This window comes from Peromyscus californicus, unplaced genomic scaffold (genome assembly GCF_007827085.1).
Source record: "Peromyscus californicus insignis strain IS unplaced genomic scaffold, ASM782708v3 Scaffold_17__1_contigs__length_78620276, whole genome shotgun sequence".
NCBI classification, from domain to species: Eukaryota; Metazoa; Chordata; class Mammalia; order Rodentia; family Cricetidae; genus Peromyscus; species Peromyscus californicus.
In genome coordinates this window covers 28615109-28628262 of record NW_026294469.1, presented here as the reverse complement: position 1 = coordinate 28628262, position 13154 = coordinate 28615109, and the positions used below count along the sequence as shown (strand labels likewise).

Genomic DNA, 13154 nt, shown 5'->3' with positions numbered 1-13154 from the left:
GGTGGATCTCTGTGAGTTTGAGACCAGCCTGATCTACAGAGCAAGTTCCAGGACAGCCAGGGCTACACAGAGAAACTGTCTCAAGCAAACAAAACAACAACAAAAAGAAATTAATATAGATTCAGGAACTTTTACCAGCACAAAAACTATAGGATGTTCCTTGTGGAAAAGCAAAATGGTTGAAGATGACAGATTACAGAAATGAAGTACAGAGATACAATATAACAATGCTTGCTGGGGTCTATGAAACATAAAATATCTTAGAAGCACATATAAATCAGGAGGGGAGTTAAATGGAATGAGAATTAAAATGTTCAAAGGTCCTTGTAATAGTATGGAAGAAGATAAAAGTGCCAATTAACATTAGACACTGAGGACTCATGATCACATATTACAATCTCTAAAGTCACCTCCAAAGAACAGTCAAGAGTTATGTAAGTTCCAGCATAATAGAGGGAAAAAACAAGATATTCAATTGCTGCAAAAACAGCAAAAAATCATAAAAAGAGCACAGAACACACACAACAAATGTAATTTAAAACTATGAGAGCAGAGACAGGAGGATTGGTGTACACATCAAAACCCTGTCGCAAACAAAGAAAATAAATAAATAAGAGAAATAATCAAACAATAGGAATTTAAAGACAGGAGTGGTGGTTTATAATCTAGCTACTCCAGAGACTGAGGCTGGAGGATCATAAGTCTAAGGCCGGCTTGGACAATTCAGAAAGACTTTATCTCAAAGTAAATTAAAGGGACTAAGGATGTAGCTCAGTGGTAGAGCACTTGCTTAGCATGTAAAAAGCTTTGGGTACAATTCCCAGTACCAAGAGGGAAAGTACATAAGGTTTAAGTCTAGGAAGATTGGCTATTACATTAAATGTAAATGAGCTAAATGCTTTAATTAAAAGTCAGTCATAGAACTGGCTAAAACTTTATGCACTGTTCATAAAAAAGTCTAAAACTTTGTATTACAATGAAATTATAGAGTGGTAATATAAATGCTAATAAAATTATAATAAAGTTAATAGGACTTACAGTACTGTTGGACAAAGTAGACTTTTAGGCTAAAAGCAATATGTAGATAAAGAGGAATACATGATGATAAAGATTTTAGTTCCCAATGGTTCTAAGATCTGCATACACCAAATAATATAGCTTCAAATGTATAAAGATGACACTGACAAAAACCACAGGAAGTAAGCAAATAAATAAGTAGGGATATATGTATATTATTTGAACAAGCTTAGCAAACTTTATTCTGTGGATCCAACAATTACAGAATTCATGTTCTCTAAATATTTATGGCATAATCACCTTGCAAAAAAATAGCATTGAAATGTTCTACCTCATTTTCTGTACAATATAGTCACATATATGGCTTTCTTTGGCCACTGAAATGTGAGAAGTAACTTCCGGTGTATTGGTAAGCATCTGTTCTCTCCTTCCAGAAAAGCATAGCTTTTGGAGCTCCTTCAGTCCAAGCGCTTGAGTGAGGATGGCTCAGAGCTAGTCTTCCCAGCCCACTGCATATGGACGTGTCGATATCGGTGAATGTATTAGGCAGAGGCAGAGTTATCTAGAGGAACACACTCAATAGAATGTCTGAATATGTGCATGCACACGTATGTGTGCATGTGCGTGCATGCGTGCATGTGTGTGTGTGTGTGTGTGTGTGTGTGTGTGTAATGAAATGGGAGTTTATTAGATCTGGTTTATATAATAGGCCTGGGCAGTCCAACAATGGCCATCTGTGTGTTGGAATGCTGGAGAGGCAGAGACGCCGGGCAGAGTTGCCCAGTCCATGAAGCTGGATGACTTAGCAGTCTCAATCCAACACTAAAGACCTGTGCAGTCCCTGGAGATGTTAAATCTACATAGCAAGGCCAGAGAAGCTGGAGTATGTCAGTGGAGGCTAGCACAGGAAGCAATAAAGGTGGCAGACAACACCACTTCCTCCTTCCACCTCCTCATATCTGGGCTGTCAGGGAGATGTGGTACCCCACCAAGGGAAGGGCTTCCCAGCTCTGAGTGAATTCTCTCTGGAATCACCTTTACAGACACCTAGAGGTGTGTTTCCATCCTGATTCCAAGACTCTCAAATTAACAATCAAGATTTCCCGGCCTTTGTTACCTCAAGTCACTGGGAGAGTATTTATAACCATGGCATATCCTAGTCTTTCCTGAGTTACAGATCGGGGGTAGAGGGGATGCTTTTCCTGGTTAAGGAAGTAAGCTGGTTTGGAAGAGGGGCTGGGGCAGGGAAAGCAGACCCCAGGAAGAGCTTACGAAGTGTGTTACAGGTGATATTTATTAATTTATTTATGGTTTTTTAAGACAGGGTCCCTCTGTGTAGCCCTGGCTGTCCTGGCTGTCCTGGAACTCAGTTTGAAGACCAGGCTGGCCTCAGGCTCACAGGGGTCCACCTGCCTCTGTCTCCTGAGTGGCGGGATTAAAAGTATACACCACCACTGCCCAGCTCTGGTTGCAGGTGAATTTGAAGGATCTTCCCTTTCACAATAAACAGGGGATGTTGTCCTGGAAGTTGAAGGTTGTAGAAGGTTGGAGATGCTTGAATTTTAGCAGTGATGGAGAGAGTGCATTTGGAGAATCTACTCCGGTGAGAGGGGAGGGTTAGGTAGAAAGCCACCACCAGCGGCCCAGCTAGTTTTGCTTGACTCTCGTGCCCTCTAGAGGTGGCTGTGATTAGGAATTTGGTGAGAATTTCTCCAAAAGCATGTGCCCATGCAAAAAGCTTCGTCGGTGTTTTATCACAGCAACCAGAAACCAAACAGGAGAGCCTCTTTCTTTCTCTTAACTGCCTAGAAGCCCCTTTCCTGGACTTCATTTTGTCCAGATTCTTGGAACATTATTCTTAGTTTAGATGTCTCTAGGGCCGGCCACCTTCCCTCATTTCGCCATGAACAAAGCTGGTTCCCAGGGTCAGCGTCCATTGTGCGTTCTTGCCTCATTAAACACCAGTTTCGTTAGTCCTTAACCAAGCTGAATTCTTGTGCCTCATTTGAGTAATTATTAAGCTGCTTCCTTCACTCGGTGTCCCAGAGGTAGCCATGGCAAAGAAGTCAGCATGAACAAGGTGGATTTTGCTCACTGGTTTTATATTTGGTATCTAAAGGCCTGACAGATGGTAGATGCTAGGTGAATGGATCATGACCTGCTATCAGCCCACAACAGCCAGCCCTGGTGAGCAGCAATCTTCATGAATTTCTGCTCTGTTTCTGAAACAACTCTTAAAACATTCCCTGTACATTAAAATGGATATGTTAAGGGACAGCTATATCAGCCACTTCAAGGTTCAAGGAATGTGGCAGAAGAGGAGACAGAAAGAATGTAAGAGCCAGAAGACTGGGAGAGGCGCTGAAGAAAGAATTCTTTCCACTGTGATATGGATAGTATACTCATGAAGCGGCAGCAGCTGTAGTTACCTGTATTAGACATGCACAAGATTGGGCCTGACAGCACTGTGACATGCATGGGGAGGGGCCCATGAATCTCCACCTTCCCCTGAGGAATGACTAGTAGTTAATGCTTACCGGAGGAGGGTAGTTTCTTCAGTAGTGTGACTAATGATAAGTTGCTCAAGATCTTATAATTTCTCACCCATACTCATGTAACTAAGCATAACTAAACTTAGTCGTGAACACACACACACACACACACACCCTGAAAATAGAAAGGTGGCTAATTAGGAAGAAAAGGTAATAGGAGGTGACTTCGATCAAAATACCTTACATGCATGCACAGAATTCTCAAAAAAAATTAATTACTAAAAGGATTCTAAACCCCACAAGTTCAAGGTCTAGGTAGGCTACAAAGTGAGTTCAAGTCTAGCCTGGGCAACATAGCAAGACCCAGGCTCAAAATAAAAAGTAAAAAAATAAATAAATAAACAGCTAGGGATAGAGGTCAGTGGTGGAGTGCTTGCCTAGTGTGGATGTAGCTCCGGGTTCACTTCCCAGGACAGCAACACACAAAATTGTTACAGTCCCAGGAAAAGTCAAACCTCTCATTCTTTTTCACACACACGATTTTAGAAAAATGCTGTGTTAATGTTCACAGTTAAGTTCTTATGGCTTGACAATGATAACTTCCAGCATATCATAAATACTGGAATTGAAACTCATGCTGGGATAACATTCTTTAAGAATTTCTATTCTTCAGGGACCAGGGAGAGATGGCTCAATGGGTAACGCACTTGCAGCAGCAGCCAGAGGATCCCACTTTGCATACTAAGCATGTGGTGGAAAGTTTGGCATTGTGGGGCAAGCTTGTCCTCCTAGCGCTGAGAGGCAGAGGCAGAGGCAGGAGGGTCCTGGGGGGCTTGCGGGCCAGACAGCCTAGCTGAATCCACAAGCTCAAGGTTGAGCAAGGGACCCATCTCCAAAACTAAGGTAGAGAACAATAGAAGAAGACACCCGACCTGCCCATAAAACAGGTGTACACATCACACACACACACACACAGAGTGGGTTTTTTTCTAATATCCTCTTTAATTTTTTTCTGCAGTTCTAGCACTCAATAGTGAACTTATGGGGAAAAGTTTGTTCTAATTTATCATTAAAGAAAGTTGATTTAAATCATCAAAGGAAGATTCTGGGACAATAGGGAACCTGGGGTTTGGTTTTGTTTTGTGTTTTGGGGTGAAGACACCTTACTCAGATTTGCAATGGTGACGTGTATTCTCAGCTTTTATACAAGTGGAGAAGAATTATTATCGGCACAGACACGTTCCCAGACAAAGTAATTTTTGGAGGACCTGGAAAAAGATTCTAAAAACTCATTCTTGAGCTAGCTGGTAGATGACCACCCTGGTGTAATGCAAGACAAAAGCCTGCAGAGGGCAGTGTTGGACAAGCAGTTGAGTGCTACCTCTGGCTCTTCCTCAAGAGTCTGGGCACTTGGGCTCAGATAGGTTGGGAGCCCAGCCTGGGCAGCTCAACCCAGCTCGCTCTAATATTTGCACAGTGAATTACTCATAGGAAAATGTCTCCAAGGACAAGAGAGACCAGAGATTCCATCCTGTACCTAGACTCAGCCTGGGACAGTTAACACACAAAAAGGCTATTCTCTCTCCCCTTCAAGAACTGAATTTGGGGATGAAATTGAAGGTTCGATTCACCCCTGAGGCTCTTGTTTTCCCGTTCTGAAAAGAAAAGAGCAACCAATTCTCAACTATTTCTACTTGAGAAGGCAGCAGAGCAAAGCGGTCAAAAAAACGCCAACTCTGGAGGCAGACAGTCTGGAGCCTGCACCCCAACCTTCCTGAAGGTAAGGTTCGAACTTTCCAAATCTCAGCTTCCCTGGCCGTCACACAGAGGAAAGGGTTGGCTGCCTTGAGGATCAAAGGGTCTGGAACGGGGGAGAGATGGCATTCAGAAAGAGCCCAGGAGTGAGAGCCATGACAGCGAAGACGTTGAGGTTAAGTCACACACCATCAGCTCAAGCGCCGCCGCGGCTTCAACTCTCCATTCCTGATCAGCGAAGAGAATGGGAGAATGGGAGGTGAGAAGTCAACCCGCTTCAATGTCATGTTCCACAAGTGTAGGAAACAGAAACTGCCAGCGGAGCACCTAGAACCCGAGCCTGGCTTTTTCACACTGCCTGGCTTTTTCACACTGCCTCCTAGTCTCAGGGCCCGCCCCTGAGTTGAATAGAAGGTCTCCTAGTTTGAACTAGTGTGTACGGCTGTGACATGACCACCAGCCTCAGAACCTGCCGGCCCCACATGCAGAAGTGAAGACAGTTTCCGTTGCGTGTATTCTCAGCGACATTTCAAAGGGCAGCGATCAACTAGTCGGAAAAGCATGGGGAGTTGCCAAAGTCGCTCAGAGCAAGACCCCCACCCCTCTATCTCATATGGGGGAAGGGACAAGGCCGAGTTCAGAGCAGGGCGTAGACACAACTTGGCCAACATACTTGTCCTTTCACCTGGCAGCTGTCCAGCCCCCAAATAGCCTGTGTGTCTAGTCCAAAAATAAATCACATGAGAGGCGAAATAAAAGTGCATGGGCTCTTGTCCTTGGCCTTCTGTAGGCATACTAGTGCCAGCCAGCCTTTCAGGGGCTGGAGAAGGTGGCCTTGAGACCCCTTTCTGCTGCCTTCCTCCCAGGGTCCCAAGGCCAGGAAGCCACCTGTTAAGGGTCCAGTGGGGTGTGTGGTTTCACCCAGCCTTTCCCTTGGGGGTCCGTCCCCCTCGGCTCCATTCACACCAGAGAGAGAAGCAGAGAGGACAAGAGCCTCCAGGATAAAGGCATCGCCTGCCTCCTTTGCTGGATGGACACTCCCTTCTCGTGGTGAATGGAAACTCCCTTTCTCAGCAGCCTGCCTGCAGCGTCCTGGGAGCCCAGTGTGATCTCAGCGGCTGCCACCACCCCAGAAAGAAAGGCTCCCACCACGGAGACAGAGGTGAGTGCCTGTGCTCCTGCTCCTCACCTCCCACTTGTTCCTTCCTCACCCTCCCCCCCCATACACACACACACACACACACACACACACACACACACACACACACACACACACACTCCCAGATCTGGATCTGGGTCAATGATAGGCTGGAGTGTGCAAAGATTCCTGCCTCTCATTCAGAGGCAAGTTCACGCTCCCCCTCCCCCCAAGAACTATGTAGGACTAGTTCTTAGCCGGGAAGCAGGAAATGATTTCTACCCACTGAATTATCTCTGCTTAGATCCAAGAAGAGGTTACCAGGAAATTGTAGACTGTCCAAATCCCATCACCATAAAGTTAATGCTCTCTAAAAAACACAGCATAGAACAGGAAATCAAAGAAACGCAGCTGATCCTCCCTTAATGGGCAAAAAGGAAAACACAAAAACAAAACCAAGGCTTGCAAAGCTTCCGTTTCTTGCTCCTCCCTGGTGTTCCAGGGTCCTGCAAAATATACTTAATAGAGTCAATAACTCCTTGCTTTAAGAAAAGGGGGAATGAAATAGAGTTTGGGGAGAGTTACAGGGTAAGTAGAGTAGGGAGAAAGAGAAGAGTGTTTGCATCTTGGTCTAGCCTTCTGTATCCCTGAGCCATACCACATGGACATATGCCCATTTGAGGATGTGCACAGGGGCCACTATCCCCAGCATGTGGGTTCTGCTACCACAGACACAGGCCCACCCTGGGCAATGGCTTGCATATATCCATGCTAAGAAGATATCAACAAAACCCTGACAGGAGCCGTGTACTTAACACAAATCTGGATTCTTTTAATGATCACAGTCTAAACCAAGAGTGAAGAGACTTAGGCAGGAAGAGGATATATTCTTCCCTCCTGTTGAAAGCCAAGGTTTTGGTATGGTGGCTCCAGGTGGGAAGGTGATGGTATCCTGAATCCTTCTCTCTCCATCCTTTGCCTTTGGCTCCCTGTCATGTTCTGTTCCCAGAAGGACTTGCTGTGATGGTGGCAGTGTGGCTGCCAACAACTCAGCTGACATCCCACTGACATACGGCTCCAGCTGGTCTTAGACCTGCACCTCACAGGAGCAATGTGGAAAGGAGTGCTTCTATCGCTGCCATGGGGTGGGGGGTCAGCTTCTCCAACACACCTTGACTGAGAGCCGTAAGGGTGGTTCCCCAAAGGCAATCAAAATGTTCACCCCCAGAGAAGGGTGTGGCTTTTTCCGTGACGGTAACTTTGGTCTCCCTCTTTCACTCATCCGTGTTATTGGTAAGAAGTTTCAGAGGGAGACTAATTATTGGTAGAACAGGTCACTAAAAGATGCCTGGCTTGTCATCCCCAGAGACCCCTGGCAGTGAGGAAGCTGCTAACACCAGAAAGCTGATTCTGACTCAGGTCTAGACCAGTCCCACGTCCTGACGACTCTAGGTTATCACTCACTGTCTGTGTCACCCCTGGTGCTCTTCCCTCCACTCCCCTCATCCCAGACCCCTTCACTCTACTGATGAAAGTTATCTTGCCTTGCAACTGCTAGCCTCAGAGTACTGCTTCCCCTGTGGCCTTGTCCAGCCCTTCCAGACACTTCTGCTGTCTCCCTTCTCTGAACCCGATTGGCACTGTCAGGACTGTTATTTGTTTATATATTCTTTAAGAACTTCATGAGAAGCTGGACATGGTGGTGCACGCCTTTAATCCCAGCACTTGGGAGGCAGAGGCAGGCAGATCTCTGAGTTCAAGGTCAGCTTGGTTTACAGAATGAGTTCCAGGGCAGCCAGGGCTACATACAGAGAAACTCTGTCTCAAAACAAACAAACACTTCCTAGTTCTTAGTTTCTTTCCCACCTGAATTTTGCATCCTTGGGGAAAAGATAAGCTTTGTTCCCAGCCCGCTTTGTAGAATCTGACACATAACTGGGGTCCAATTAAGTGAGTTCAACTCATTGACCAACAGGAAATTAGCCTGCTCATGGGCCTCAATTCTGACTTTAAAGGTAATATAACTCCAGCAAGCTTTGGTGGAGCTCGGAATGCATGTGGAGACCCTACAGCACCATCCCATGTAGTCTTCACAGTAAATCCAGCCACCAGGCATGCCCTGCGACTACACCATTTCAGGTGGGGAGGTACATGCCCTCGATCATATAGCCAGTAAGTGGTGATGTTGGGGTGTACCCCAGGCATGCCTGCCATCTCATTTCCTGTTCCATTTAACATACAGACACCTCTCAGTGGCATCTCCTGGTGTCTGCTTTTAAAGCCCGAGAGACCCAAGGAGGTTGGCAGGACACGTAGGACCCTCAGATGTTTTAGACACCTTCCTGTCACCTGGCACCTCTACAGGAGGCCTTACTGGATTTGACCTTTTTCAGGAGGTCAAGGGATCATGGACTTCATGAAGGGAGGTACTCTGGGGCTCTGTGGAGAACAAGGTGCTTTACAGTGAAGAGGGCCAGGGTGATCCCCCCAAGAACTAGTTAGAAGAGAGGCTTTAGAACTCAAGCTTGCCCCTCTGGGCACCGATCGCTAGATGTGACCCCACCCTTTCTCCTGCCCCTACCTTGCCCAGCATGGCCAAGCAGAAAAAGGCTAGGCTTTTCTCTAGGGTATCATCTCCAGGATTTAAGAGGTGACCATATTCTAATCTCAAGGGAAACCACATTTTGAATAAATGATAACTAATTATACCATCCATGCTCTCAAGTCACAAGCTATGGATAGACTTCTGAGCTGAAGCAGGTTGCCTGGGTGCTGACAAAACCCTCCATCTAGGAGTGCACACTAGTCTATTCAGATGGACTTGACCTTCCAAAGAGTAGAGTCCATTTGACTTCTTGTGGGGCGTTTACCCACCAACCCCACAGCTCCCCAGAGTTTTCTTGAGTGTGAGCAGCAGGAAATATTAGATAGAAGGATTTATATTGTGGAGATAAACAGATAGAAAATACAGGATAGTCTCGAGAGGGCCTGGAACCTATTCCAATGGGCCCCGACTGTCTCTGCCCCAGGGTATTTATAGAGACACCAAGGGGTGGAGCAAAAGACCTCCTCCCTCCAGCACAGCCAAGTGCAGACCATCTCAGACACCTGCACTCAGGCACGTGGTCCTAATCATCCTCTCTATGTGGACCTGCTGGGTAAAGCCACGAGGAACCTGAAAACGGGCTCCCACAACTTCTGCCATTTATCTTCACATTGCCCTGCAAGGGTCATAAGAGTATTGTCACCTTCCTTCTAGGGATGACATAACTCCCCTTGGACGCTGAGACTGAGCCAAGGCCCAGGATCACCCAAAAGGTTCCAGTTGAATGGAAGCACTCTGAGGGATTTTGTATCCAAGCTTGCTTGCTTCTGCATAAGATTATAATGCCGGGACACACACACACACATACATGTACACAATACATGCTTATACAACAGTGTGTGCTCTGAGCACCACTCCTCTGAGCATCTGAATTCTTAGGTTAATACTGAAGAGAAAGACCTCTGCAGGCTGGAGAGATGGCTCAGTGGTTAAGAGAACTTGCTGCTCTTGCATAGGTCCTGGGTTCAGTTCCCAGCACCTATATCAGCGACCTATAACTATAGCTCAGTGGGATTAGAAGCTGTCTTCTGCACCTACATGCATGTGGTTCACATACACATACTCAGGCACACACCACACACACACACACACACACACACACACACACACACACACACACACACATATAAAATAAATATTTAAAAAACACTGCATATCTTCATAGTTTTCTATCATTATTTGTAATATATAGCCCTAAATATTTATCAGCTGATGGATGGGATAAAATGTGGTGTATCTATACAACAAAGCATTCAACAGTAAAATTTAGAAATAAATTTTGTGCATACTACAATATGACTGAAAATTGAAGATACTATGCTAAGGGGAAAATCCTACTCTGAATGATTATACTTATACAAAATGGCCAGGACAGGGAATCGTTGAGACAGAAAGTAGATCTATGGATGTCTAGACCTGGAAGGAGGGGGAAATGTCAGCTGACCACTAAGAGACACAGAGCTTCTTCTGAAGTGACAGAAATATTCTAAAGTGACTGTGCTTACAGCTCCACAGATTTGAGAATGCACTGAGACCACTATGTTGGACACGTGATCCGTAGTTCATATGAGTTATATCTGAATAAAACTATAAAGAAATTGTTTTAGTCAGGGTTTCCATTTCTACGAGAAAACACCATGATCAAAAGCAACTTGGGGAGGAAAAGGTTTACTTCAGCATACAGTTTCACATCACAGTCCGTCACTGAGGGAAGTCAGGGCAGGAACTAGAGCAGAAACCACGGAGGAATTCTGCTACTGGATTTCTCTCTGTGGCTTGCCCGGACTGCTTTCTAAAACAACCCAGGGCCGCCTGCTCAGAGGTGGCATCACCCACACCAATCATTAACTAAAAACAAAAAAAGTTCTACTGTGTTGCCAACAAGCATTCTGGACAGACTCATTTTCTCAACTGAGGTTCTTTTTCCCAGAAAACTCTAGCTTGTGTCAAGTTGAAAAACAAAACAAAACAACCAAAAAACCAAAACTAGCCAGCACAGAAATTCAGTGGGATCTTAACCCAGTATAAGGGGTTGGTTGAAGGTACCGTCTTACTGTGAGCTGGTAAGCTCAGGTCTCTCCCACAGAGTGTGAGCACAGACCAATGAGAAGATCACAGATGGAAGAGAGAGGGTCCAGGGGCTTGCTCCGCTTCCCTGCACAGGTCCAGTTAAAGGCTGTGTTGTTTGCATGGTTTTCTTTCCTCCTGGATTTCAGATCATATTATGCTAAGGGGAAAAGCCTCCGTGAACGTTCACTGTCTGTCAATTCATCTCATTAACGTGTGGCTGTAGTGCTTACCTGGGATGTTCCCCTAAGGTCTACCATCTTTCACATTTAAGCCTCTGGTTCATTTAAATAGCAGACTGGGGGTCCAGATAGGTTCATTTGCTTTGCCAAATAGTAAGACAGTTACCAAACCAGGTGTTCTCACCTTGGGACTAAACTGGACTTGGAGCCTCTTGTTTCTGAAATGAAATGTAAAAAGGTGTGTGTGAGTAAACACACTCGCTCTTCTGGGAAAGGGGGTCATTTTGTCAGATTTTCAAGGGGCTTGAGACTGTCTAGATTTCATAGCCCCTTGTGGGCCAGACCGCAGGGCTGTGAGCACCAAGGCTGCCTGGCTGCTCTAGCTACATTTAGCACCCCCAGTGACAGACAGCCATGCCAGCTTCGGTTCTCAGTGTGCCAAGAACATCAGTGGCTTGCATGGGCTCCTCCTTGGACCCCTAAAACGGAAGGGTTCTCATCCCTGGCTGTCTCGGGTTAATGGAGCTGATAAACCACGTCAGCTGACAAAACTTGGATTCTTTTCTGCTGCAAAGACTTTGAGAAGGTTTAAGTCCAATACAGGAAAAACAAATGGCAAACAGTACCACCATTACAAAGAAAGTGCTGGGTGCCTCTGGGCAGGCTTGGCATTATGTGATGAGCAACGCACAAATAACACCAGGAGTAAAGAGGTGTGCATGGGGTGAGCTGAGAGCCACAGTGAGACTCCTGAGCTTGGCTTTTCTCCTGGTGCAAAGGAGGGTACCAGACAGTTCTGAACAAAGAGAGATGCAATCTGACTTACCTTTTAGCAAGATTCTTCTGGACTGGCCCACGGGGCTGAAGGAAAGAAACAGGAAGACAAGTAAAAGGGAAATTACTGAAATCAATAATCCCAGAAAGAAATACTGACGCTTGAATGAACTAGACCAATGTCCCCAAATCTCATTCTGTAGCCCAGGCTAGCCTTGAACTCCCTGTCTTCTGTTTCCACCTCCAGACTGCTGAGATGTTAGGCCTCTACTACCTTACACAGCCCAGATAGAGGTCTGTTAGTAAACAAAAAAACATAGAGCCCTGCAAACACACAGCAAACTGTTTGTTAAGTGCAATCATATCCATAGGCATAAAGTCATCTTCTTCCTGAGAGAGCCCATTCCACACACCTGGCCATCTTCAGGGAGGACAGAGTTAGTGAGCTTTTTACACATCACGTGTCATCACATAGGCTGGATTTGGCAGCACAGGCCTGTAATTCTTGGCTAGTTGGGAGGACAAGGCAGAAAGACTGTCTAGACTGCACTGAGTTCAAAGCCACCCCAGACTAATGAGTGGAATTTTGTCTCAAAACATGTTAAAGGCCCTAGGATGGGTTCCCCGGCACCATCTAAACTGGACGTGATAGCTCACGCTTTTGTAATCCCAGCACTTGGAAGGTCGAGGCAGGAGGGTCAGGAGTTCGAGATCACTCTTAGCTTACATGAAAGTTTGAGGCCAGCCTGGGATACACAAGCCCTTGTCTCCAAAGAAAGGAAAAAGGAACTAGAAGAATCGGTGTGCGTGTGTACGTGGTGGTGGAGGGGGGTGTCCTATCAGAGCTGAAGCAGCCCACTTCCTGTGGGAGGGACCCTTTCCCGCGTGTCCTGCCTATACTTGCTGAAAAAAAAAAACTGGCTAATGTTTTTGGGTGACAGTGAGGCAGGGGCCAGGCGCCCCTTTCTGTGAGCCACTGTTCCCAATGTCTGTCCTCCAGTTTTGCTGATGTGTGTTTGTCCTTGAGGTCGCCTCGGGTAACTAATGCAATTTCTTGAGTCTGTCTGCTGCGCTTCCCAGTCCAATTGGCAGCTGACTCACCAGGTGGCCAGGATGCCCTTGTT

General features: G+C 46.0%; 2 protein-coding genes across 5 annotated transcripts in view; one reads left to right on the top strand and one right to left on the bottom strand.

The window, feature by feature from the left end:
* Arhgap26 (Rho GTPase activating protein 26) overlaps nucleotides 1–13154 on the bottom strand; it is a 729500-nt gene that overhangs the window by 463011 nt on the left and 253335 nt on the right. The gene's annotated exons all lie outside the window — the stretch shown is intronic.
* Nucleotides 6408–13154, top strand: part of Fgf1 (fibroblast growth factor 1) — a 97870-nt gene continuing 91123 nt past the window's right edge. The window contains exon 1 of the mRNA XM_052742072.1: nucleotides 6408–6426. The gene's annotated coding sequence lies outside the window, so the exon portion shown is untranslated. The remainder of the gene's footprint in view (nucleotides 6427–13154) is intronic.